The 24,439-nt window shown below is 43.3% G+C and overlaps 1 long non-coding RNA gene across 1 annotated transcript; it reads right to left on the bottom strand.

Moving 5' to 3' along the window:
- Positions 1-4,938: 4,938 nt before the first annotated feature.
- LOC125693810 (uncharacterized) lies at positions 4,939-23,302 on the bottom strand. The gene is made up of 5 exons (XR_007377256.1): positions 23,108-23,302; positions 22,597-22,708; positions 11,140-11,209; positions 10,911-11,010; positions 4,939-5,784 (listed from the first exon to the last, which is right to left on the bottom strand). It is a non-coding gene; the product is annotated as an uncharacterized LOC125693810 (long non-coding RNA).
- Positions 23,303-24,439: the final 1,137 nt, after the last annotated feature.

Genomic DNA, 24,439 nt, shown 5'->3' with positions numbered 1-24,439 from the left:
ACACAAACTGAAATTTCAATTGAAAGGTGGGCAGAAGTTCATAATGAAGCTAGAATCCATCATGTCCCAACACATTTTTAGCTTACAATAGAAGGAAAATCCTCGTCTAGAAGCAAGAAAACTGAGAGTAACGTAAGCACATAAATGTTAACACTCCACGCACTTTGCAACAGAGAATTTGCTACCAGGTGAAGACACAGCTCTGTTTACAGTGTGCTGCTCCCCAGGCCAGGCTGCCCTCCCTTTACGCTCAATATGGTGAAACTCCATTTGGGTGAAAAGCATCACACTGCGCTTCACTTCAGCACAGCAGCTGACCCTCCCCAAAGGTCCCCTGTGCGGCATAAAGTGTTTGCATCCTTGGGAAGAGCTTAATGAAAATGGACAGTAAATCACTTGATTTCAAGTTTGCATTTGTTTATTTGGCACCTGATTATAACCTGCTCATTGACCTTGCTTGATAGGTGATGGGACACGAGCTCTGACTGATGCTGACGAGCCCTGAGCACAGCAAAGGCTTTTAAAACTTTACAAAATAAGGAATGGGTGAACAGATAAATCATCCCATCCTATGGCTTCTGTCCTGTAAACGAGTGTGGCCCTTAATCACGCTAATAAAAGCACTGAAGCCAAAGGGAATACCTGAGTGAGAGTGAGTTTGCAAGACTGGGGCTTATTCCTGTAGGTATGTCAGAGGGAGCTTGTCAAATAAACCGAAGACTGATAGCTGCTATATTTTCACTTATTATAATCCAGAAACAACATACTTGTCTGAACAAAATAAAAATAAGTCCTCTTTGAGGCTACTCTGTTTGTCTTGACAGCAAACTTGGGTTTTAAGCCAAGATTCCAGATTGTTTTTGTGAAAACATTTCCACTTGTCTGAAAGAGTATATATAATGGATATGTGATAGCGGTAATGCAATGCTGAAGTAATCTCCGGAGAATGGCCGCATCTCCGGGGACGCCGCGCTGCACTGGGTACTACATACCAGGAAAATAAAATTGGTATTCTAACAATATGGAGAATGCCTCCGATTTGTACCTCGCAAAAATACCAACCCTCATTTATAATTCAGCTGTAATGTGTGCTTCCCTTGTAGGAAGTGTTTCGCTTTGGTAGGAACTGGAAGTGACAGCTGTGAAGGCTCTTTCTGACTTCATATGGGATCAGAGCGCACCGCCGCGGCACCGCGTGCTGGAAGCAGCTGATGGGATGGGCAAGGTGCTGTGAAAAAAGCCCTAATCTGGAAAATGGCTTCATGCATTTCCTCCCACTCATTCCGCACAGCCTTTGAAATGCAATGATAGAACTCTTGCAAGTACAAAAGGAAAAGATGCAGGGGTGGGAGCAAATCCATCTTCACATAGGGGATGTTTCAAGACTCAGGGCAGCACATGGGGTGACAGCGAGGGGCTGAAGATCTCTTTGATCCCTGCACTGACTCCCAGGACACAGGCCAGTGGATGACTGTTTGGGATGCTGGTGGGGTCCTGGTACCACTGGTGCCTGAATGGAGTAGGTCCAAAACACATTTGTACGAAGGCAAGGATGTTGATAGCAGAGGGCTCTTCCACCCCCTAGATGAAGAGCTGTGCCATAAGCACAGCATGAAGATGGAATCTGACTTCATTTTATTATTAATAAGAATAAATGAATAGTGGAACAGTAGTGAATTTTCCAAATACTTTCTCAACTCAATTTTTTACCAAAAATTGCTGGAGACAAGGGTGCCTGGGGAGGGAGTGTCTGGGGCAGGAAGCCATGACTGTCCCCTCAAGCACACACAGCAGTGCTACTTAAACACCAGTCCAGAATTCTGGTGACAATTTTCAAATGTCATAGGCATTGTGGGCCATATCCTGTTTGTCTTGTTAGATCTCAAGTGCGTGGCAAGAGGCATCAGAGTACAGGTACAACAACACACTGCAGACTGGTCTGTGCTGAGAGAATAGAAATGGATGCATTGGTCTGCACAGTAAAAATAGCAGCAAATTCTGAGTCTTAAAGGAGAGTGAAGGAACATAGCTCTGTAATGTATCACATTTGAGTGCATCCAAACATTATAAAGTGCAGTTTCCATGAAAGTTAATAGGGTTCCCAAATATGCATGTCTAAGGGCAGATTCTGGCCCTGACATTAACTATTTGAGCAATGCAAATTTTGAATTTCAGACATACATCAAGAGGTAATCCTGGCTGCTCAGCCACTTTTACTGAACCCTGGCATAAAAAAAGAATTCAATTTTAGAATCTGTCTGTAATTCAAAAGGGGGAGAAAACAGTGTAAAATGTGTTCCTTGAAGAGAGATGCAAGTTTCTCATTTATATTCGATCTCGGATGAGATTTGGTAAATGCAGGCCCTTCCACAAAGTGAATATTATAGTGAGGCCGTAACATTTTACTAACACGAATTCATAAGGTGACCCTGGAGATCAACAATAAAACAAAATTCCATAATAGACTTAATAGCAAAAAGGGCTCGGTGTTTCTGTTGTCTGCCCAAATATGTTTCAATCTGTACGGTTGTTCTAGGTGAGTATTTCCCTATAATTTTTCTACGTGGCCTGTAAAGAATAAAACACAGTTTCAATCAACTAAAATCACAAAGCATTCGCGATAGATGTACATTAGCTTTTTACAGCTGTCTTGGTTTTTATACCGTCTCTTACCGAGCGGATTTCCCCCTCCTCACATCTATAAAAGGTAGGTAAATTAAACAAATTATTAACTATGCAGTGGTTGAATACTTTGTAAAATCGTAGAACCAGCTTTTAGAAACCTTTAATGCTCCATCTCCCAGAGGTGAAATGCCAGCCTCCATTCGGGTCTCTTTCAGTTGCCCTTGCCACTTCAAAATGTGTCTGGAAACAGCTCTGCAGATGGCCTCGTATGTTTTACAGGAAATATTACTTAAACATTGGAAAGGATCGAATTTCTCCTGTTAGGAATTACAAATCTGGATTTCATTTTCTCTCTTTCCCCCCACACCCCCCAAACCATGGGAAAAAAATGTGACTGTTACATATGACACTAAGGAAGTATTTGGGATTTTTTTTATTTTTTTTAATATGCCACTTGTATTGGAAAATAAAGGATAAATCTTGGAAACGTAACCTGGTTAAATAAGCCCTATTCTTCATATAAAATAGTAGCTAATCGAAAAGATTTCCCAAAAGCATCAAAGCTTTACATATACTATGGTCTGGAAAACACATTGCGTAGGATTTCTATTTTTGTTCTTTTTCATGCGAATGTAGAAGAATAATAAACTTTTCTTTCAGCTTTGCAGAGAGAGTTTCCTAACGTTTGAAGCATTTCTTACATATTGACCTTGGTTTATGTATTCTGCACGGATTCATTAAGCTTATGGGGGTTCTATTGTCAGGAAAATGGTTAGCATTAGTAAAACACACAATTAAAATAGTAGCAGGTGATGTCAGTTTTAGTAGAGTTGACATTAATGACCTGTTCATAAGGGGCAATTTCCACACTAATGTCATGTTCTTTAAATGGAAATAGCCAGGAATACACATTTTCCATGTAAAATAACCCTTTTTGTAATTCATTAAATTCCCTTTCCCCCTATATTTAAGTAGACACCTTTCCAAGAGGGAGTAGAATTCCAAATAAAGACATAGGAAATTAAAATCAGCGTTCCCACAACTAGTCTACTTAATATTCATATGCAGGAAAAGATCCATAAACTCTTTTTTCTTCTCTTTTTATTAACAAAGGAAACAAACTCCCCCTGACAGTCCACTTCTTCCAGCCGTGAAGTGACTGCCTTTGTTTCGGGTCGGAACGAAATGCTCTCATGAAGCCTTGCATGCGGGAGCCGCTGGTGGGGCAGGGCACACACAGGAGGGAATTTCTGTGCCCCTTTCGAGAGGATCCACCTCTACCTTCATGGGTTGAAATTGGTGCCTAAGCAACACATGGATGGTGGAGGTCCTGAAGAGCCCCTGGAGCCGTGGCCAACACTAAGTTTCTTCCCATTGCTCTAAGACCAGCTTAGCCAAAAGCACTGACTTATTTTTGTAGGGACAGCTGTGGTGGGTACCCCACTTGGCCAACTTGGGGCCATCCGACCCTAAAGGCTTGGCTTGTGTTTACCCAAATCTATCAGCACAGTTCTCCTTTAAAATTTATCCTGTCCTCGCTTTCCTGTTGTCACTATTATGCAGGAAATTTAAAAAAAAAATAAAAAAATACAAGAGGATTGCAGTGATGTGCTGTTGGAGAATGGAGCCAAAGATCTCAAGGGGGACACATGCTCACATCATCCACTGCGATCACCCCAGGTGGCCAACACTGCACAGAACTGCATAGAGCTGGGAGGCATGGACCATGTCCTGTGTCCTCCAACACCGGACCCTGCAGCCCATCAGTACTGGGTCATGTTTGCAGACCAGAGAAGCAGCAGCAGATGTGTTGGTGTCACAGGCCAAGTGGAACGTTTTGACAGAAATGGGATCAGTTCGTCTCAAGCTTCCCATCCACGTCTTCTCACAGTCCTCTCCTCCACCATAAAAGCATGTTTTTTTTTTTATTTGAGTCAGCGTCATTGTCATGGTAATTGCTTCAAGGAAAGCAGCACAAATCTGGGACTGCCTGTCTATCCGTGGCACCAATCCGCCAAATAATTTGGCACTGCCTGCTCTAATTGGCAGCCACAGCCAAAGAGACACCCAAGCCTGAAATAGGGTTGTTGCGGGTCATCCTGCGAATGCACTGGAATTTGGCAGCATGGCTCCGGCCAGCGCCAGCCCCTTCCTCATGTGCTTTTGTGCTTTTTTCTTATGTTTTCCCCAAGTTAATAATACAAAAAGAAAATCAAAAAGGTGGGGAAAAAATAGTGAATTAAGGATAGAGTTTCACCCTTACCTTTGAATCTCTTTGCTTTCGTGTGTGTTGCAACCTTAACACAGTTTTTTTTTTTTTTTTTTTTTGCACTTAATTGTAAATCTCAGGGCTGCTGATGAAGCAAGAATAAAAATTATAGCACAATCAGGAGGAGTGGAAAAGGAAAATGGATTTTACAAGTGCACACTTTAAAGAAAAGAAGTCGGTCTGAAACATAAATAAAAGTCAGCCCGAGGGACCACACCTCTGGCATTAACTGTCTAGCCACCAAGGACCGCTATGGTACAAATTTAGGGTCAGCTAAAGAGCATTTCTATGGCAGCTGAATATTCAGACCTGTAAAGTAGACATCCACATCAGAACGACTTGGCCCTCTGTGAGCCCAGGGCAGGCAGAGGAGGTCCGAGCCCTCCTGCTCGACTCCCTCAGTGCTCTGCTAAGTGTTTGAGGAGGGAAGAGGAGATGAGGAGAGGTCACCCTAATCGATGGCCCCACATCGTCACCTCTGCACTCGGCAGGGAGAGTCTGGTGGGGTAGGACAAGCGTGGGCAGGGCTGATGGCTGGTGAATGGCTAAGCACCTACCTGCCCATCGTCGAGGAGCTCTCCTCCCCACCATGTGCTCACTGCTGTTTCGCCCCAGAACGGGGAGATATGAAAGGCGACTCCGCCGGCGAGATGAATTTGGGAATTTAAAGCATATGATGTAATTAGATCTTTCAAAAGGTGATGATTTCATCCGTTTTGTCTAGACGTTTTACTGTGGTCACAGTAATCAGAGGCAGAGGGGGGGAAATCCTCTCGGCATTACAGAGGCAGCTGCACGCGAAGGGCCGCCTGGCACCGCTGCGGGCAGCACGGACAATGGGAGGCTGTGTTTCCCTCTTTTCTTCTGCAAGGAGCAGACAGAAAGCCAACCTGGGCAGAGAAGTGGAGGCACCTTATTATGAGAAGATTTACAGGCATGCACTTTGGTTAGCAATTCCATTTTATAAAAATCACAGCATGGATTTTCCCCGTTTCTCCTGTCCTATCAGCGTGGAGATGGTTACTTCCTTTAACAAACCAGGGCATCTTCTCCCCATAAGCTGTATTATTTAAAACAAAACAATACAAAAAGCCAGAAAGAAGATTCCCAGTACAGAACATTACCCTGAATAGGCTGGGTGAAAATGCAAATCACATGTAAATATTTATGTGCAAAATTCAACAGAAATAATTTCTCAGCAAAAGAGAAAAAAAAAAAAAAAAAAAAAAAGACAATAAAGCCTAAACTCTTATTTTTTTGGAGCATTTTGACATTAAAAATAATAATAATAATAATAACCAACCTCCTCTTTGTAATTGTTGCATCTTTCCGAAGCTCTTTACATTCTCTTGAATAAGAACAAATGATAATCTGCCTCATTAATAATAACAGAATGCAATTTTGGAATAGGCTCTAATAATGATCATTAGCTCCTTTGTGGCTTTTGCTCTGCTGCTGTGAGCTTGGTGTCTGGCTTAGCAAACCCTCTCATTTTGCACATAGTTTCCAATCCGTGAGAGCCACTGCAGTGCCCAGCGCTGCCCATTTTGGAGCAGGGACAGCCATTGCCAGGTCTCTGTGCTGGAGCTGCAGCCCCCAGCAGCTCCCTTGTCTCACAGCTCGCTGCCTGGCACGGCCCCGCACGGCTCAGCTGGGACTTCGCTAAGGATCTCGCTTTCATGGGCAAACACAGCTTCACCTGCCCTCCAAATCCCTCTCTGCTCCTTCTTTCCCAGCCCTCCCAGCTGAGCTATGTTAATCAGGTGGGGGACACAAGGTAACATTGAAGTAATTCAGCCAATTAGGCCCTGAATTGTTTGCATCCAACAGCATTTTGTATTTCTGCAAATGTGTGAAATGCAAAATGTGCCCTGCAGCAAAAACGACAGCAGCCATGTACTGGCGGCATGTCAACAGATCCTCGGAACGGCTGACGGCTGATACTGATGCATACATATGTTTGGGAGAGTGTGGACTTTTTTATGTGTGTGTTTCTCCGGCGAGAGGAGCCGGAGCCGGGGGTCTTGGTGGCAGATGGGCAGGGGTAACAGGGATTGGCTAATCCCAAATCTGCATTCGCTTCTTCACGTAGCAACTGGGGAAAGATGGAGCCAGCTGTCAAATGGAAGACTTTCATGGTCCCCTGCACACAACAGCTGCACAGGCCCTGCCTGCTTGGTTCTAAATTATTAAACATCTTTTTAGTTTGTTCCAGCTGCAGGCATCAGTGTGTTTATGCAGCCTTTGTGCATTTTACATATGATTCCTTCTCCCCTCCTCTCATCAAAATGCTGTTTGTAAAAGTCATTATCCCATCTGTGCCCCAGTTTGGCCAAACAGCCTAAGACAAATCCGATGCTATTCTCCTTCCAGGACAATTTGGGAGTTGAAGATGATTGCAGTGACTTGAGACTTCAGGGGTTTGGTGCTTTTGCTTGCTTTCACTCCACCACCTGTAAGCGGTGGTGTCATCTCAGCAGCTTAAGGGTACACACATGTAATAAGGATCTTTGCAAGTAAGATTTTATCCTTGGAAACACGGCTTTAGGAAAAAAAAAATAGAAAAGGAAAAAGAAAAAGAAAAAAAAAAGCAAAAACCACTCTGTGCCTATCTGTCTATAAGGATTTTTTCTGAGCATTTTCACTAGGGAGGGGTGATGGGAGAACCTGCTTTAAATAATCTCTCACTGGCAGCTAGCTTCCCTGAAGATTTCAGCAACAATAATACTGTTATTATTTTCAGGAGACATGAATATTCACAGACTAGGTATAAACCTACCCTGCTTAAATGGGATAGCTCTGCTAGAAAGCCACTGACTCCTAACTCCTGGACTACCGCTAAAAATGCCTGTGAAGTAATAATGTAATAAACACGCCACTGGCAGTACAAAACATGACCTGATGTATTAATTACATTCTAGAATAAAAAAAAAAAAAAAAAAAGAAGATGGCTTGTTTGAAACGACTGCTTCCTGCAGGATATTCTGGTTGCAGCCAGATTCCAGCACAAAGCGGGTCCCACTGCCCCCTGCGATGAGCAGAGCCCTGCCTGCGCCAGGCGCTGAGTTGCGCTTCTTCCTTAACCCTTTTGTCCTGTGTGTGGCTGCATCTGAAATCGGGCTGTGTGCATTTGCTCAACGCCGATACGGCTTTTTCTCCATCGGCATGGCCTGGTTGGGACAGACATGGGCAGCCCAGCACCCACCAGGGCTGGATGGCTTTGCCGGCATCGCAAATCCCTGCCACCACCACCGCAGCACAGAATCGGGGCAGGCTGTGCCCCCATCTGCCTCCTGCCCTTCCCAGGCTTGGGCTTGGCTCCAGCACTGGAGAGATCTCGTCTTTGAAAGGCCATTGCCTCAATCAGCATTTGAATGACATTCCTAACCTTTTCCTTAAGTTCATTAATCCCTTTGTGTTTTCCAGCTCTAAGACCCTAAGTCAGGATATCATGTAAGCATAAATTTGAAGTTTATGATAGGATTTATGTTTAAATAAGAGCATCTGTTTAAATACCTTATGAATCAAAGCTCTGGACTGAATTTACGGTCATCTGTGTGAGGAAGGAGTGGGGAGGCTTTAAAAAACAACGAGCAAAATCGATTCCAACTCACAAATCTTGGATTTCGGAGAAGCGCACTTCTGTTTGGAGAACCCTCTCTAGAAACATTTGTGATTGATCTGATTCTCTGTAGGCCAGCAAGGCGCACCGCTACGGAGAGTGATTGAAATCCTGCTGAAGATATTTCCATAAATATCTTCATGGCTTTGGAAGTTCAGCAGCATGGAAAAAAAACTACACCATGTACTGTCAAGTGAAGGTGCGGGAAGACAGGTGGCTAACTAGTCATTATGGCTTCCTTTTTGGGCATAAAATGGCCCTAGCAAGACTCCTGTCCTCCAAATGCCTCCGTGTCATCTCAGCTCAGAGGAGCTCAGGGAAGAGCGATGGGTGCAGCCCAGCTCCCGCTGCCCGTCTGAGCTTTCAGCAATAAACCACAAATCTGTCCACATCCTCCTGGAAGTCCTTGGGAGGATTTACTGGGAAGGTGAATGGGCCTTCAGTCAGCCTCTGGCCTTGCCGCAATCGGAGAGGTTCTAAGCCTGCCCCATGGTGCTGTGCAGGTAAGTGCAACGCTCCAAGTATTCAAGAGGGTGAAAAAGTCAGCCTGGCTCCCTCAATTGCAGGAGAACTCTGTCATTGCTGTGAAAGGACACTTTTTTACCTGACCAGTGAGAAAGTGCCTGTTAACCAAGTGTCCATTGTAGAGGACTGGAACGCCTCTGGGATAAACAATGGCTAGAAAGGCTGGTTGTTACAAGCCGGATTTGGTGTGTATTGCACATCTCGTGCCCCTGGAACTACTGAGCCTCACAAGCTGTTTGTACCAAACCCTCCTCGCCTGTGAAATATCGCTAGCATATAGCACAGTATGTTCGGAAATGCCTTAATGAAGCACTAAGCATTTATTGAACTTCACTTACTTTAACTGCAGCTGGTAAAAGGTTTCCTTTATTGTCCAGCCCCAGAGGACAATGGTGAAACCAAAATTTCCATGAATGTAAATTCCAGCTTCAGCTAATTTTGATGACAATGACTTCTCTTCTTTATGAGGTGCATAATGAGCCGGACCACAGTCTAGCCAAAAGCCATGACAAGCTCCAAGCATGCCCCAGTGGCCATCAGTGCTTTCTGTACCCACGGCTTAAACAGAGACTGCCTCCAGTCAGCATACATGAAGAACCCAGCTCGGCAATAGACAAATGACTCTTTTGTTTTACATTCTTTTTTAATTAGCCTCTTTTTAATGACCTGAGTTAATAAGTGTCAAAAGGTGCAAAACACAGCATGACTTCATTTTTAAAAGAGAGCATTTGCCTTTAATCTCATAAGTAAAGCAAGTGCCCTCCTTAAACATTAGCTGCAGATCCAGATATTATATCGTACAGTCTAAGAGTTTGCTGCATACAGTGAATTCCCCATTCCTTGCCCAGATTGCTCAGGCTTCACAAACCCAATCATACAGCCCCATTTGGTGACACTTACTCTATTTCACCCACTCCTTCCTGAATTTATGTATCATTTCAATCTCAGGTTGCTAAAGCATTGATTAAAAAAAGTATTTGAAAGCTTATTTGTTTCCCAAAGTTCTCACACCTAGACTGAGACCTAGAGACAAAATTATTTTAAAGAAAAAAACAACACAGGAACTGCAACTAGAAAGAAGTAAAGGATCCTGCTGAGAGCAGTAGAATTCCTTTTCTTAATTTGCCATGGATTTAGAAATAGGGCTATTTTACAGTTTATGAGGCTCTTTTCCCATGGGCAGCTCATCCCAAAGAAGCAGCCAAAACCCCTCCAGGTGCCATATTCCTCCTGTTTTCCCAGAAACCCCTCCTCTGCCCTCCCTCATAGGAGTTTTGTCTCCTCCAACTTACTTGCTGTTCAAAAAGGACATTCAAACACGGGGATGAATTAGCACTTTGCCTGTAAAACATATCAAAATCTGCAATGACTGGTAATATTTTTGTACTCTGTGCATATTGCACTGGGATGAGCCAAGATCTTCCTGCAAGTGACACTGCTCCCAGCAAGGACAAAAGAAAACCTTCTCTTGCACCCAAAAAAAAGCTGTATGGGAGAGAGCAGTGGTGGCTCATCCTCTGTCCATGCACATCTCTTCATCATGGAAACCAACCATAGTTTTAAATTTTTCTCTAGTGGAGTATGAGGGTGGTGACACACTGGAAAGGGCTGCCAAGAGAGGCTGTGGCTGCCCCATCCTTGGGGGCATTCAACGCCAGGCTGGATGGGGCTCTGGGCAGCACATAAAAGGGGGGTTGAAACTAGGTGATCATTGTGGTTCTTTTCAACCCAGGCTATTCTATGATGCTATGACTCTATGTCAATCACATCACACAGCACCAAACTATTCTGTTAAACGGTGAGCTCTCAGATTTGGAGGAGGCTCCAGCACAGACCAGGGACAGCGTTCATGGCTCAGCCTCATCTCACCTCCAAACAGGATTAGATCCGCAGCTTCCAGGAGTGAAAACGCAGGAGACTAATTCACGGAGTCACTCGACCTCTTTATAATATTGATCTTTTCCTGCAGCTAACAAAGAGAAAATTGTCTAAATGCTACAGTACATCTGCAGAGAAACACAGAGATCATAAAAGAACACAGACATATTACAGCAATGCCAGAGCTCTCCACAGAGCTGTGTGAACTCCTCCTGCTTACCAGGAGGTCACAGGGCTGGGAACATTTCACTGCAGACATCCCGCCATGCTGTTGGTAAGTACATGCCAAACTGAAACAGAGAAACAAATGTATTTGCCAGTAATTAGAGATGTTGCATGAAAGGTAGAGTTTGTGTCTTTCCTTCCTTCTGACAAACGCATTCTCTCTATAGGACTGAATATTCCTGACTTTACTGGGCCGGGGTCATTAAGCAAGAAGGTATACTACAATAATAAAATTATCAACGGAGCTTTTGACAAGCAGTCATGTGCTTGTAAATGAAATTTATTTAGGTGCCACTCAAAACATTGTAATTAAGAGGTACAGAATGTATTACCAGATGGTTCCTGTTTAGTATCTATTTCCTTTAGAGAACAAGGTGATTAGGGAGAGCACTAGCTGGTAACTGAGCACCGCACACCCCACAGCCCTGAGCCAGCGCCTCTCCGACTCAATTAAAAATCCACTTGACTTCCACGTGGAGAAGTTAGCTCCACCCACTTTATTGATTTATCGATTTCCTCACATACCATTTTCACCCCCTGTGAAAATTCCTCATGTTTGGTTGAATAACTTGCATGCTCAAAGATCCGTGAGGCCATTCAGAACAGTGGTATTTTTACCACTCATCGGTACACCTAATTAAGACCTCTAATCAGACTCTTCTACATTTAAATAATTTAAAGGCAGCACTAAGCAACAAAGAGGACCTCTCAGTTTCAAGCACGACACAGAAGACCAGACATCCCCTTGAACATTGGTGGCTCGGGGAAAAGACACCTTTTATATACATGAAAGAAACTCCATCAGCCAAAGTGAGGCTTCGCTGCTCTGTTCTCCACTTCCCATTCACACGTGATCTCTGTTAATCATTATTTAATCCTCTGATTACATAAATATTTTTATTTTTAACTCACATGACTGGGATTTCCAGCATGATATGAAATACTCTCGGATGAAAGTGTTAAACGTACACTGGGAAAACAGAAATTATTTTTAAACAGAAAATATTTTCCAGCGGAAAACGGAAAGGGTTTTTCAGCAAAACAGCTTCTTTTAGTGCAATGAACTGGTGGGGGTCACACAGCTCTCACTGCTCTGAGTAATCCCCTGGAAATTTTCATGTAAACAAGAACTGAAAACTCAGTTCAAACCTCCTCCCAGCCTTGCAAGGTGCTTATGAAACGCATCAGCCTTCACTCAAAGCATGCAAATAGCTCTGTGCTTACTTCACTACAATTACTGTGAGGTTTGAAGCCAAGCACATGTTTGGATACATCATACCACCACATTGCCTCTTCCTAATGGAGACAACTTGTTTTCCTCTACGTTCAGAGAGAATAGTATCAGAGAGACAGCCTCAAAGTTGTGTCTTCTGCTGTCTCCATAGACTCCTGCATGGGGCTGCACGCACTCTCCAAAGACCCACATCAGATTACTGCTGCCAGTAATGTGACTTTCCTGTTTGTTTGGGTTTTTTCAGAATGTCACCCTCCAAAGGTAAAAATCAGCATAAAGAGAGAAGGTTCCTTCCTGTATGCAAAGTCTTTGAAACCACTGAGAAAAACCATGGGGTGGTGGTTGCTACTGCCCATCTGCACCCCTATGGGATTTGGGTGCTGCACCCCAGCACTCCACAGCCACAATGCGTTGTTCTGCATCACCCATACAAAAAGCAATACAGCACGTGGGAGGTGAGTTGTAGAACCATCCATGGGATGTTCCCACTTCCAGCACCACGTGTGGGCATTTCCCGATGCTTGTGCAGTATTCATGGGGTGAGGGATGCAAGTGCTTTGAAAATGAAAACGGGAGGTGTGTTGGAAAGTGGCTTTGAATTGCTTAGGTTGATGTTGGGTTAGGACTACACCACTCACAGGTGCCTCCAAGGCTTCACAATCCGGTGTTGCCAACTCCAGCTCACAGGTGGTCAGTAAATGGGAGCAGGACAAAGCACACTGACAACCCATTCCTTGGTTTATTGAGAGCAAGTAGTGTTCTGCCATTTTGCCATCTCTTGCCCAGAAAGGCTGTGGATACCCCATCCCTGGAGGTGTTCAAGGACAGTTGGATGGGGTGTTGGGCAGCCTGGTCTAGTATTAGATATGGAGGTTGGCAGCCCTGCATGCAGTGGGGGGGTTGGAGCTTCATGATCCTTGAGGTCCCTTCCAACACTGGCCATTCTATGATTCTGTGATTCTATGATTCCTCCTGCCTCTTCTGAAGATTTATTTTAAAATTGAAAATCATACTGTCACTCAAAAAACTCCTACACAGCAAGCATCGAGCTCTTCCTGAAAAATTAATATTGCTTAACTTTCTATTCAGAGGGAAAATAATGTACTGATTGGGTGCAAAATAGAAATAATAAAAAAATGCATGTGTGCATTTGTATATACACAGATAGGGAGGTAATCTGTAGTCCTAGTGACTTTAACCTATGAACTAGGTCACACAGAGCCCATTTTTTTTATTCTGTACGTTCCCTTAAACTTAGATAAAATACAGCATTTTTTTGACAATTTGTCCTGTGCAGTGTTTTGAGTCCCAGTAAGTTTCAATTAGTTGTCCTCATTCCATCACACCGAATTTAGTCCAGGCACATCAGCTGTGAGTTGTAAACTTCCTTCTTCTTTCATCAAATGCACAAAATCACGTCATAAGTTCTTTTTTCTTTTGCAGACACAGAACTGTCCTAGGAATTTAGGTTTTCCAAAGGCGGTTTTGATCTATAGATTTCCGATTTATTTGCCAGGATAGCAGACAAGTCCTGGTCCATCTTGCACGCAAAAGTGGCAGAATTTCAGGGTCAAGACATGTGAGCACACAGCAGGAGCCACAAATAATTGATACATCCAGGGATCATTTGTAAGTTGTACACTCTAGCATCATAGCTGTATGCATTTATAACTAAAGCTAATAAAGTGGATAGCTTCCAACACGTTCCCTGCATCAAACAGAAAGCACAGGATTGCTTCCTCCCCCGTCAAACAGTACCGAGAGCGTTTAAAACAGTTTTTTCTTAAGCTGTGCAAACTTTAATTTCAAACCAAACGATCCTCTCTGTATTCCAGGCACTTTTTTTTTTCCCTCTGACACATTTTAATGACAATAATTTTGTAAATTGTCAATACATAATCATATCAGCTCATGCCTGCTTTTCAATCGGCACCTCCAGCTTGCATTAATTAAACAGCCTGCCTGACACCGTATCATCTCAGTAAACAAACCAAGAGAGATTTTCAGAAGCCGCGGCACAAACTCTTTTCTGGAGATCGGTTATTAAGCTGCAGGTTTCTGTTTCATTTGCCTGCCTTTCACTTTAAAGCAAGCAGCAGCCACTGAGAACACAATAATGAAAGAGGTCATGGAGCACCAGTTGTGCATGAAAGATGCGAAAATTTACTGCAAATGAGACAAGAGCAGTAAATTCATTTTTATTCAAATTACTGTCATCATACATTACCACTTCTCCTGTAAACATTGTGCTTCAGACAGTGTGACAGCATATTATTATTTGCGAGATTATACTATTATTAAGCTATTAACATGTCACCTCCTGCTTGAAACAATGACTCAGCTTGGTACTGCATAATAGGACAAGTTAGAGAGACAAGGCGAGGTGACGGAGAGGTTAGTTGTAAGAAGGGAGGCCATGCATAGAGTGACAGCTGGCACTTAAAGGCTAACATTTATTCAAAAGAGCCCACATAATGAGGGTGCAATCGGCTTTTATTTACATACTGTACCCGTCCACTTCCCACAGACTCGTTCTGCTCCTTTCCCCCGTGGCAAAGAGCCCATTGGAGCAGCAGAGGAGTCACCTTGCTGCGCGGTGGCATTGGTGCTGCTGGGAGGAGTCCTGCAGGTACTGCTTCAAGGTCCCCAGGAGGTTGCCAAACACTGAAACGTCATGACTTACAGGCTTTGGGGGCTTTCAGGGCAAAGTTACCATGAAAGTTCCAGTGCATCAGATGGCACGCTTCACTTTTGCGTGACAATCCCCCTCCACAGCCTGCTGCTTCCCAAAAGCTTTCCTGTGCTCCATGGGGATGTTTCCCGGTCTTGCTCAGTGGCTGGTCTCTTCCAACCCAAGCCATTCTAGGAGTCTGTGACATGATCCCATGATTCCCCCACGTATGGTTTCATTCTGAGCTTAGGTGGTCCAGAACCACATGCCAATATCCCTAGCCACTTTCCCCAGAATGTGTGGCCCTAAAGTAAAAATGAACTGATTCCCATACCCTGTCTTATTACTTTTCCCATCCGACTTCTCCCTTTCCTCTCTGCTCCTTGTAAAGTTTAAGCATATTTGTGTAAGTATTCTTTCTTAAGCTTTTGCAACTGTCTTGGGGAAAAGAAAAAAAGGAAAAAAAGAAAAAAAAGCATCATTTTGTAAAACTAAGCAAACACCAAGTGATTGATGCCTTGGCAGCTTGGGCAACGCACACTGTTTTTTAGCTTTGTCCTTACACAAGAGTACCTTAGCAATATGGACATGCAGTGTCTGCACAGGGAAATCCTTCACTTTCCCCTGCCCTGTTCCCCTCACTGCTGACCACTGCTGAAATCACTCCAAAACCTTTTGTTTTGGTACAAGAGCTAAGCCCCTGCTCCAGATGTTGCGGTACATCTCTGTGAGCTCTGGGCTGCCCAGGTGCCCATCCATGGCACTATTGGAGCTGAGCCCACGAGCTCCCCAACTCTGGAAACTACACACATTAAATCCTTACCAAGGAATGTAGCCTCAAATGGAAGTTTTGCCCACCTGGGCTTGGTGTTGCCCATTTATTGGGCATTTCCATTAAACAGGGCTGGAACAGGCTATTTGGGTTTTCATGCCCAGGTCCTTTCTATCACAGACAACACGTTCTATAATCCCCTGTCATCAGGCTTTGCTTTAAGAGCCGTTAGTGGTTTTTCACATCGTTACCCACATATGGAGGCTGCTCCACGGTTTTGCTGCTTTGATATCAGAAACCTTCTCCCAAATTTCTAGCCTTTGTGTAGTTGCAAGTAGCTGGTGCTTATTTGCTGTAGAGAAAGCTTTGTCACACAGCCCTTTTTTCTCTCATTTGAATTCAATAATCAGGTACAGTAGTATCAGCAGTCTACATTTCACCTCTTACTTCACAAAAATAGGAGTTTTTTTCTTGTTCAGTATGAATTTATTTGCCAAAACCATCTTCCCTTTTCTCATTCTCTGGATGTTTTGGGGTTTTTTTTATCCCATTTTGACATGCGTGGTTTTCTTTACCTGAATGGCCAAGGATTTGTTGGTGAGAATGTCCTGATCGCATGGATCAGCACTGCAAGTATTTGCTGAATTTTATCACACAAGCAGGACTGGTATTGACCAGCTTGTTATTTTAGGAAAATAAACACTCTTCCTTTCAGAGAATAAATACTCTTCAAGGTCATCCACGGAATTAATGATACTCCAGCAAGGTTGGAAGCAAGAGGATTTGCTCTGTTGCCCATTGATATTGCCTGGTTGGCTGGCTCCAGGTCGGCACCAGCGCTGCCAGCATCCCTCGGTGAAGGTGCCGAGACTATGCTGGCACACCCAAGCTGCTGGGTGCAAAGCCAAATTGTGCAGCAACTCTGCCAAGCCATGCACATCCCTATTGAAAGTGGAGGGGATGGCATGGAGGGAATGACATGCGGGCCTGCTGGAAATCTTCCCTGGAGTTACCTGTGCCACCAGCATCACTGGAGCCAACTGACCTTCATGGCTACCACCCTTATACTGTCTCACGGTGTTTACAATAAAAATTCAGACTCAGGAATCTTAGGCTTGGCTCATAACAAGGCCCATAGATAGCAGCTATATTCAGTTTGCTGGACGTGTACAAAACAGCACTGCCTGACTGTTATTCTGGTAGCTAAATAAGAGCTCGGGGGTCTGAGTTGTGGTGTCAGTTTTTAAAAATCTTAACTACACAGGTATATGGACCCCTGCTTCCCATCAAAATTATTAAAGTTGGACAAAACTCAGAACAAGAAATCACTTCTGTGGTTTTTAATCTGACCAGTAATTGCTGCTCCCCAGTGCTCTGACAAAGGATCAGCACAGGAACCATTAAACACTGAATTTTCCCAGTGCACTGCAAATGCACATATAAACACTGGGTAACCTTAGGCTTCATCAGGGTTCAAAACACAGCTCAGCACGTCTTAAAACACTTTTTTGTTTACATTGCTGCAGCTTAGGCTTGCATTTCCTTGCATGGCATTAGCCACAATTTCGTTCTTAAATTTTAACTGAGATTGAGTAGGAGCGCAAAAATTGCTCTTAAGTACAAATTAGTGATATAAGAGCATGCAAAAATCACAAGGGAAAATGGGGACAAAAATGCTAAATCACAACATCAGCAAAAAACTAAAGCTGTGCTGCATTTCCCCAAGAATAACCTGTAGATTACTCAGGCTGCAAGAACTGAAAGAGGATATGGCAGTAAAAGATGAGAGCGCGATCTCGTGTCCTTTGCACTTCCATCATAATTGCTAACAGCAGTGGTTGTCCCAGTGCTTAATTAAACCGTGCTGCAAATTGTCCAAAGACGAAGATATTAAAACTTAACAGTAACACAGAAAAATATAAAAATGCAGGTAACAGATCAGGTGCAGATAGTGAGGAGATTCTAACAACGTGCCAGCCAACAAAGGGATGGTCCTCTATGCCGCAATGACAAATACTTCATTTCATTCATCTGAGAGGTAGACAGTTAGATGGACCAAGTCAAACCATGTGCGTGGCAATGTACATACTCATAGAGAGACGTGCAAACCACACACGGCATTTCATTACATATTTAAAGCGCTCACGATCTGTTTTCACACAGATATCCTCAGAAGCCCTGTGTCTGTAGCTGCCCTCTCCCAAAGAGGCCATGGGATGAGCTGTGCCAGGCTGAGTTCCCCCACTCCCCCCATGCAATTGCTCCCACCCTTCTCCTTGGGACTTCAAGACCTGCAGAAAGCTGCTGACGGCCGTCACCGAAGGCACGACAGCCTGCTCTGGCTGGGGATTGCCTGCGTTCACCACTGATTAGACTACATTATTTCTATTATCCTATTGGGCTTCACACTAGGAATAGAGGCACTTGCCCTTATTTGAAACTAGCAGACACCAGGAGAATTTGCTGATTGCTAATGAGAAAGCGAAGGTTTTGTTGATATCATCTGGGACGTTCTTGCTGTGGTCTGCTATTAAGATCTGGAGCTCTACATAACACACCATATTAAGCAGGCAGTGACTTTATTATGGGATCAGTATAACTTTTCATGTCTGGTGTACTCCTAAAGCCTGGGCTAAAACACCTTTTTCCAGCATATGAAACATAATATCTTAGTGCTAGCTGCATTATTTAAAAAGGGGCAATGTGGTTCATAACTTTACATTTATTGCATACTTTTAAGCCACTTGACCCATATAAATATTACTATAGAGTTGCCCTCAGTTATTAAATTCTTATTGCTTATAAAAAGGGCAGCAGGAAGTATATAATCTATAGACTAAGGTGTGCTTTTTTTTTAAGGGGGAGAGGGAAGAATAAAAAAAGGAGGAAGGCTGGAAACAAATGTGTTTTGATCCCAGCCACAGCCTTGAAGTTAATACTTTCTCTGGCTTACAGCAAAAATCTGTTTATTTAAACGTCAAGAATCAGGTACCAGCGGGGCAAGCAGGTCCCTACCTTTGTGAAGTTGAACTGGAAACCCCACCTCTTAAAAGAAATTGTTTGCAGAAACTTTGTCATCTTTATTACAGCCAAGGCCATGTCCAAAATGGCATGGGAGTGTTTGCCGCGGTTCCAGGACGGCCCAGGCTGCCAAAGGGAAAGCATATTGCTTTTAGGGTAGCTTTGCAATGGTTCCCACTGGGCAGAGCCTCCTTGGGGCTGCAGAAACCCCTCGGCACACGCTGTACCCTCACATTTTCTGTGCTTTCTGCTTTGCACGTGCACGCAGGCATGACAGGGAGGACAACACATTAACATAGGTAATTTCGCTTCAGAGTAGCTTGGGGCAGAACCTCCAGACCTAGAGGTTACTGCTGTCAGAGCAGGACCTTTTTCTTCCTGTCACTTCTTTCAGAGATGAAGGGAAAGATTTCCCTTAGCCTACAGCATTTAGCGTGCAAACGCTCCTCCACAACATTTTGAAACTATAGAAATCATGAAACCAGCCTGTGACCTTCCATTTCAGTGACAGTACAGGAATCCCTTGAGCGGCGGAGGCATCCTCTGATATTTGGAAAAGTGTCATGTTTTCTTTACAGAGAAAACTGTCATATTGTTGTTGGCATAAAATACAACACTTCCTGGAGTTGTGATTTCCTTGTTTGCTACAAAATGTCACCTGGGCAACTGACATGTTTGTGTTTTGCTTAGAGCAACTTACCGCTTATGATATTCAAATCTGGTTGATATTGATACCTTAAGCTGTGCTGAAAGGAGCAGCAATTACAGACGTCTGAGATTCCTCAGGAAGAGGCGTTTTCACTAAAAGATGTGGACCTGTATGAAAATGGCAATCCGGCTGCAAGTTAAACACAGCCCTTACGTAATTTGCAGCTTATTGATGTGCCACGCAGCCGTTCTCCAAAAGGAAGAAGTCTGAGCAAGAAGCAGGTTGAAATAAATGAGATGCTTCCCCAAAATAAGAAACTGAGCCTTCACAGGGAAAAAAAAGAAAAAAAAAGGAAAAACAAAATGCTCAGCCTGAAGCAATAATAGGCAGTATAGCTGCCTAGGAAAGCACGGGGCTTTTAAATCATCCCTGCACTTACAACCAAAAGTATAGTGAGGTTTTAATCTAAGCTAGCCAGCCTTCTTATGGCAGTGCTTTTCTGAGGCAACTTTAACCACAGGGCCAATGCCTTGCTTTAAAATACCTGAAATTGCATTTCTGATTTAATAATAATAATAATAATAATAATAATAATAATAATAATAATAATAAAAAATTGGTGCCTACAATTTTGCAAGCTGCAAGTTGGACTGCAGTTGTGGGTGCTCAGCAGTGGCCCTTCAGTTCATCACCACCAAAGTGCTGAAGGAAGGGAAATTCTGATCACACTTAAAGTCACCAAGTGGTTTTAAAGTAAGTAAAATTCAATTGTTTCATCGCACAAAGCTGCTATAGTTGGGGAAGTTGAATCATTAAAGCATATCATCAGATGATCTTCAAAGCATATTTCACAAATGGAGCAGTACGGGTGCTGGAATATTTGAGGGATATTTTGTGTTTTTGAGGGGAGGTTTCTTTGCTAGAGATGTCTTAAAGGCAGACAGTAAAAATGACCCCCTCCAGTCCGGCAGCAGACAGGGGCTCTGTTTGCTGCTTTCCAGTAAGTAGTTAATTATACCGACTGTGACATGTGGGTGTAAAATACAAACAAACTTCAGTAGGCACATGGATATCTGTATGTCTAGATATGTTTATCTCTGAGCATTACAGTGATTTTCTCTGTATGAGCTCCGGGTGAAGCTACACAGACGCAGCAACAGAATAATTGCTTCTCAAAAGAAGCAACAACAACAAAAAAACCCTTTTCAAGTGAAAGAGAACCCATTGTGTTTGAAGTCGTAATGAAAAAAAAATAATAATAATAAATCCTAAAATTATCCCCACTTAGTGGATACCCTGCTTCATTTAGGAGCTACGTCTTTTCAATGAACAAGCAATTTTTTTAACAGATTCACACGTTTTGTAAAATATGTCAAACAAACTAAAGAGAAGGTCTCCTAATTACTCATCAAACAGCCCCGCAGTCAGCGGGGAACGCTGCCGCAGCGATGCGCTGCGCTGATGCTGGGGCAGACCCGAATTGCTGCTCTCAGATACACCCGCAGAGCTCTGCCAGTGCTGCTGGGCCCAATCCTGCTCTGATCCACCACCGGGTCAGCCCAGGGCTTCCACGCAAGGAGAAGCAATGCCACATGTCTTTTTTTTTTGCAATGTGCAGGAGGTTAAACCTGCACTGTTTAGCATGCAAGTGATGAGTAAAGTTTCACGTCCATTCAGACCCTTTTATTTTTTCCTTTTCTATCTTTCCTTGATGCAGCATCGACCGCAGCAAAGATAATTAGAAAATATGCAGGACTGCTTCCCGGTTTTAATGTGGAATTATGTTACATCCCGTTTGGTAGGAACAGGAAAAAAGCCCCCGTCAGGCATATTAATGACTGTCCCTCTTCACAAAGCTGCTTGCTTGTCTCACTGTTGGAATTCATTTGAAAATAAGAATGCTGCTGAATTAGTGGCTTTCCTTTCACATGCAGGAGGATGTTATCTGATATTATTCATACATATCTCTTTTTTTCTGGCGCGGTAATCATAGCGAAATTCCTGATTCCTTTCTAATCCTTACATTGCAGGGCCCTCTTATCCCGCTCTCCATCCTCAGCCAAAACTCTTCCTCACTTCAAACAGGGATTTTGGAGGCAGCAAATCCACAATAGGGCTCACAGTTTGTAACTTTTCATGCGTCCCCTAAAGGGAGCGTGTGATGTTTGGCATGTCCCCAGCACAAGACATTTTTAAAGGTATATTTAAGACATGTATTTCATACCGTGGAGTATATGTGGCAGAGTTAATAGCAGCGTATAAAGCCTTGGGAAAACCCACAGCCTGCAGTGGTCTGACCCTCACTGACTGTCAGCCTCGCTCCTCTTGCAGTCCCTGCCTTCAGACAGCTCCCATTTACTCCTTCGGTCTGGAGTAGTTCTTAAATTGGATAATTATCCTGTATGTCCCACAATAGCAGAAAACAGCATTAGGTCAATAATGCCACTGCAGCCAAGAACAGAACTGGACCCCTAATTGTCACTCTCTCCTGATTTATTCTGTAATTCATATTTTCAACAATATGCAATCCATTAGCAGTGCAGAAAAACACGCAGTGACTACTTGGGTGGACTTAGGATTCTCGGGTTGTTCTCAGACAGATGGCTTTTTTGTGAGGTTTCTTTTTTTTTTCCCACAGTTTGCTCTCACTTCTGTTGGAACTGGTCTAGTACTTGCATAGGGTTTTTAAGATAAGTAGAAGATTATTGGTCACGCTCCTTGAAATTCATCACGGAGCAAGGCTAGCTTTGACTGCACTTTGCTGTTTGTTGCGTTTCTCCACAATGGAAAACGTTCAGGACACACACCCTTCCAAGGTCTGTACAGAGGAAAACAGTCTCTGCAGAACCTGCCTTAACATCAGCTCCTGTAGACTGCTTAAATAACTTCTCTCCAACATGGCAATATTTCAGTAGTCTGCTAAAAGATCCTTGTTAACAGGAGGGACCCCGTATCTCATAACCAGGTTTTTATTACAAATCCCAGGGATGTTTGCTCTATAGATACAAAGGAAACTTGCACTGTCTTGATGTTTTTTTTTTAAAGTAAATGTTCAGGAATTTGTATTTTTTAAACTACATATATTCGGTAAATGCAATTACCTACCTTCTACTAGCGGAACTTTATTTTCTTCCTTTATAGTAATATATAGATCTGAAATTCCAAGGGTTTCTGGTGCTTTTCAGCTGTCACCTCTAGTCAAAATCATGGAGTTCAGCTATAAAAAAAATTATATATAATAAATTTAACTTGACCTAACTGAAGGTTTTTAAAGCAAGCAGCTTTTTTTGACATTAAAAAAAAAAAAGAAAGAAAAAACCTACCACTATATTATCCACACATCTCCTTGCTTCTATTTACACTGCAAAACAATTGCTTCCCAAAATGTGGACTGAACTTCAGTCCCTGTTAATATCTGAGACACGGTTCGAAGAATATACTTTTATAAAATGCAAAAGACACTTTACAATGGCTCAGGTCACAAACTGAGGCCAAACGGCGACATCTGACAGGCAGCACTGCCCATACATATGCACACATATGTACATGGGTTGAGGAGACCCGCATTGTTTGAGTGCAAAGAACACCCCCTCCCCACCCCCCCCATATCACCAACCTGTCCATGCAGTCCCAGTTGCGCCCAGTGACGCCCCATGGCCCCCGTTACAGATGAGCTGCTACGTAGAGCTTACCGGGCTATTTGATACACCAAAGTAAACTTTCATACTACGGTTCAACTTTAATCAATTTTTGTTTTGTGGCCTTTGTAGATTGAGTCTTTTGTTAAGAAAGGACGTCTTGTTTCCCAAACGCGCCAGAAGTAATCGCTGGCATCAGAGTGCCACCAAAAGGCAGGAGAAGAAATTAGCAGCCACGCACTGACCTTTGCAGAGACAGCTAAGGTTATGCACATAACATTTGCTTGTTTACTTTGCAAAATAAGCAATGAGTTGGAAACTCCGAGCTTAGCAAGCGTCTCGGTACACCTGAAAAGCAACACTGACAACAACAGCGAAACCCACGGTTGTTATTATTTTTCTGTTGTTGTGCGTGGAGACCGTTATCTGCTCTGCTCTATATCTATCATGATGCAACTTTAATAACGTTAGCCAAGACTGCTCAGAAAATCACAGCTGTAGCTGGAGGCAAAAGGAAAAAAAAAAAAAAAAAAAAAAGGGAAAGAAAGAAAGAAAGAGGGGGGAAAAAAAAAAAAAGCTAAAATGAGGTGCTTCTCCCAAGCCTCACCTAGTGAGCTGAGTATTGGCTTATGCGTGAGAATAAGCAAACGAATCGATCGCTGCAGTAGGTTGATGGCTACTGGTCGTTTTGATGGATATGACGGTAAAAAAAAAGTCCAGATTGGTTCACAGTGGACCTCAAACCATGTCAGCTAAAACCAAAGAGACAAAAAAGTGACAGCTGCGGAGAGTACACTGCAGGCAGTCAATGGTTCCTGTGATTTATTGTTCCATCTGCCTTGCCGCTGTGAGGACAAGTTCCCCCTGATTTGGTTAAAATGAAAAGGACCTCAGAGAGCACAACGTGTTTTTTGAAAATGTGCAGAAACTATTTTTTTATTTCTTGATTTATGTGCCTTTCCCCCTCCATAATGTTTGCACCAATTGTTACCCAATAATGCTTACTGAAAAATGTGAAGCTTCCCAACCACTAAGAAACCCTCCAGACCACCCCCACCCCTCCACCCCATCGCACGCACGCACAAAAAGAGAGGAGGGGGAAAAAAAAAAAAACACCCTACTGAAAAAATCACCCACATAAATAACCCATACTGCCAAGCACAAGCCAGAAAACTAGTTTGTCTATTTTTTAACCTTCCCGATTTCCAATTAGCAGCCGCATTTGTGCATTTTGGAGCCTGCAGAGCATGGTTAAAAGTAGGGCTAGGCAATGGGTGCCACAGCAATATTAGAGTTTAAATCCAGATGAT

This window comes from Lagopus muta, chromosome 5, assembly GCF_023343835.1.
Source record: "Lagopus muta isolate bLagMut1 chromosome 5, bLagMut1 primary, whole genome shotgun sequence".
NCBI lineage: Eukaryota > Metazoa > Chordata > Aves > Galliformes > Phasianidae > Lagopus > Lagopus muta.
Note: the sequence above shows the minus strand (reverse complement) of the source record. Positions and strands in the feature narration are given on the sequence as shown.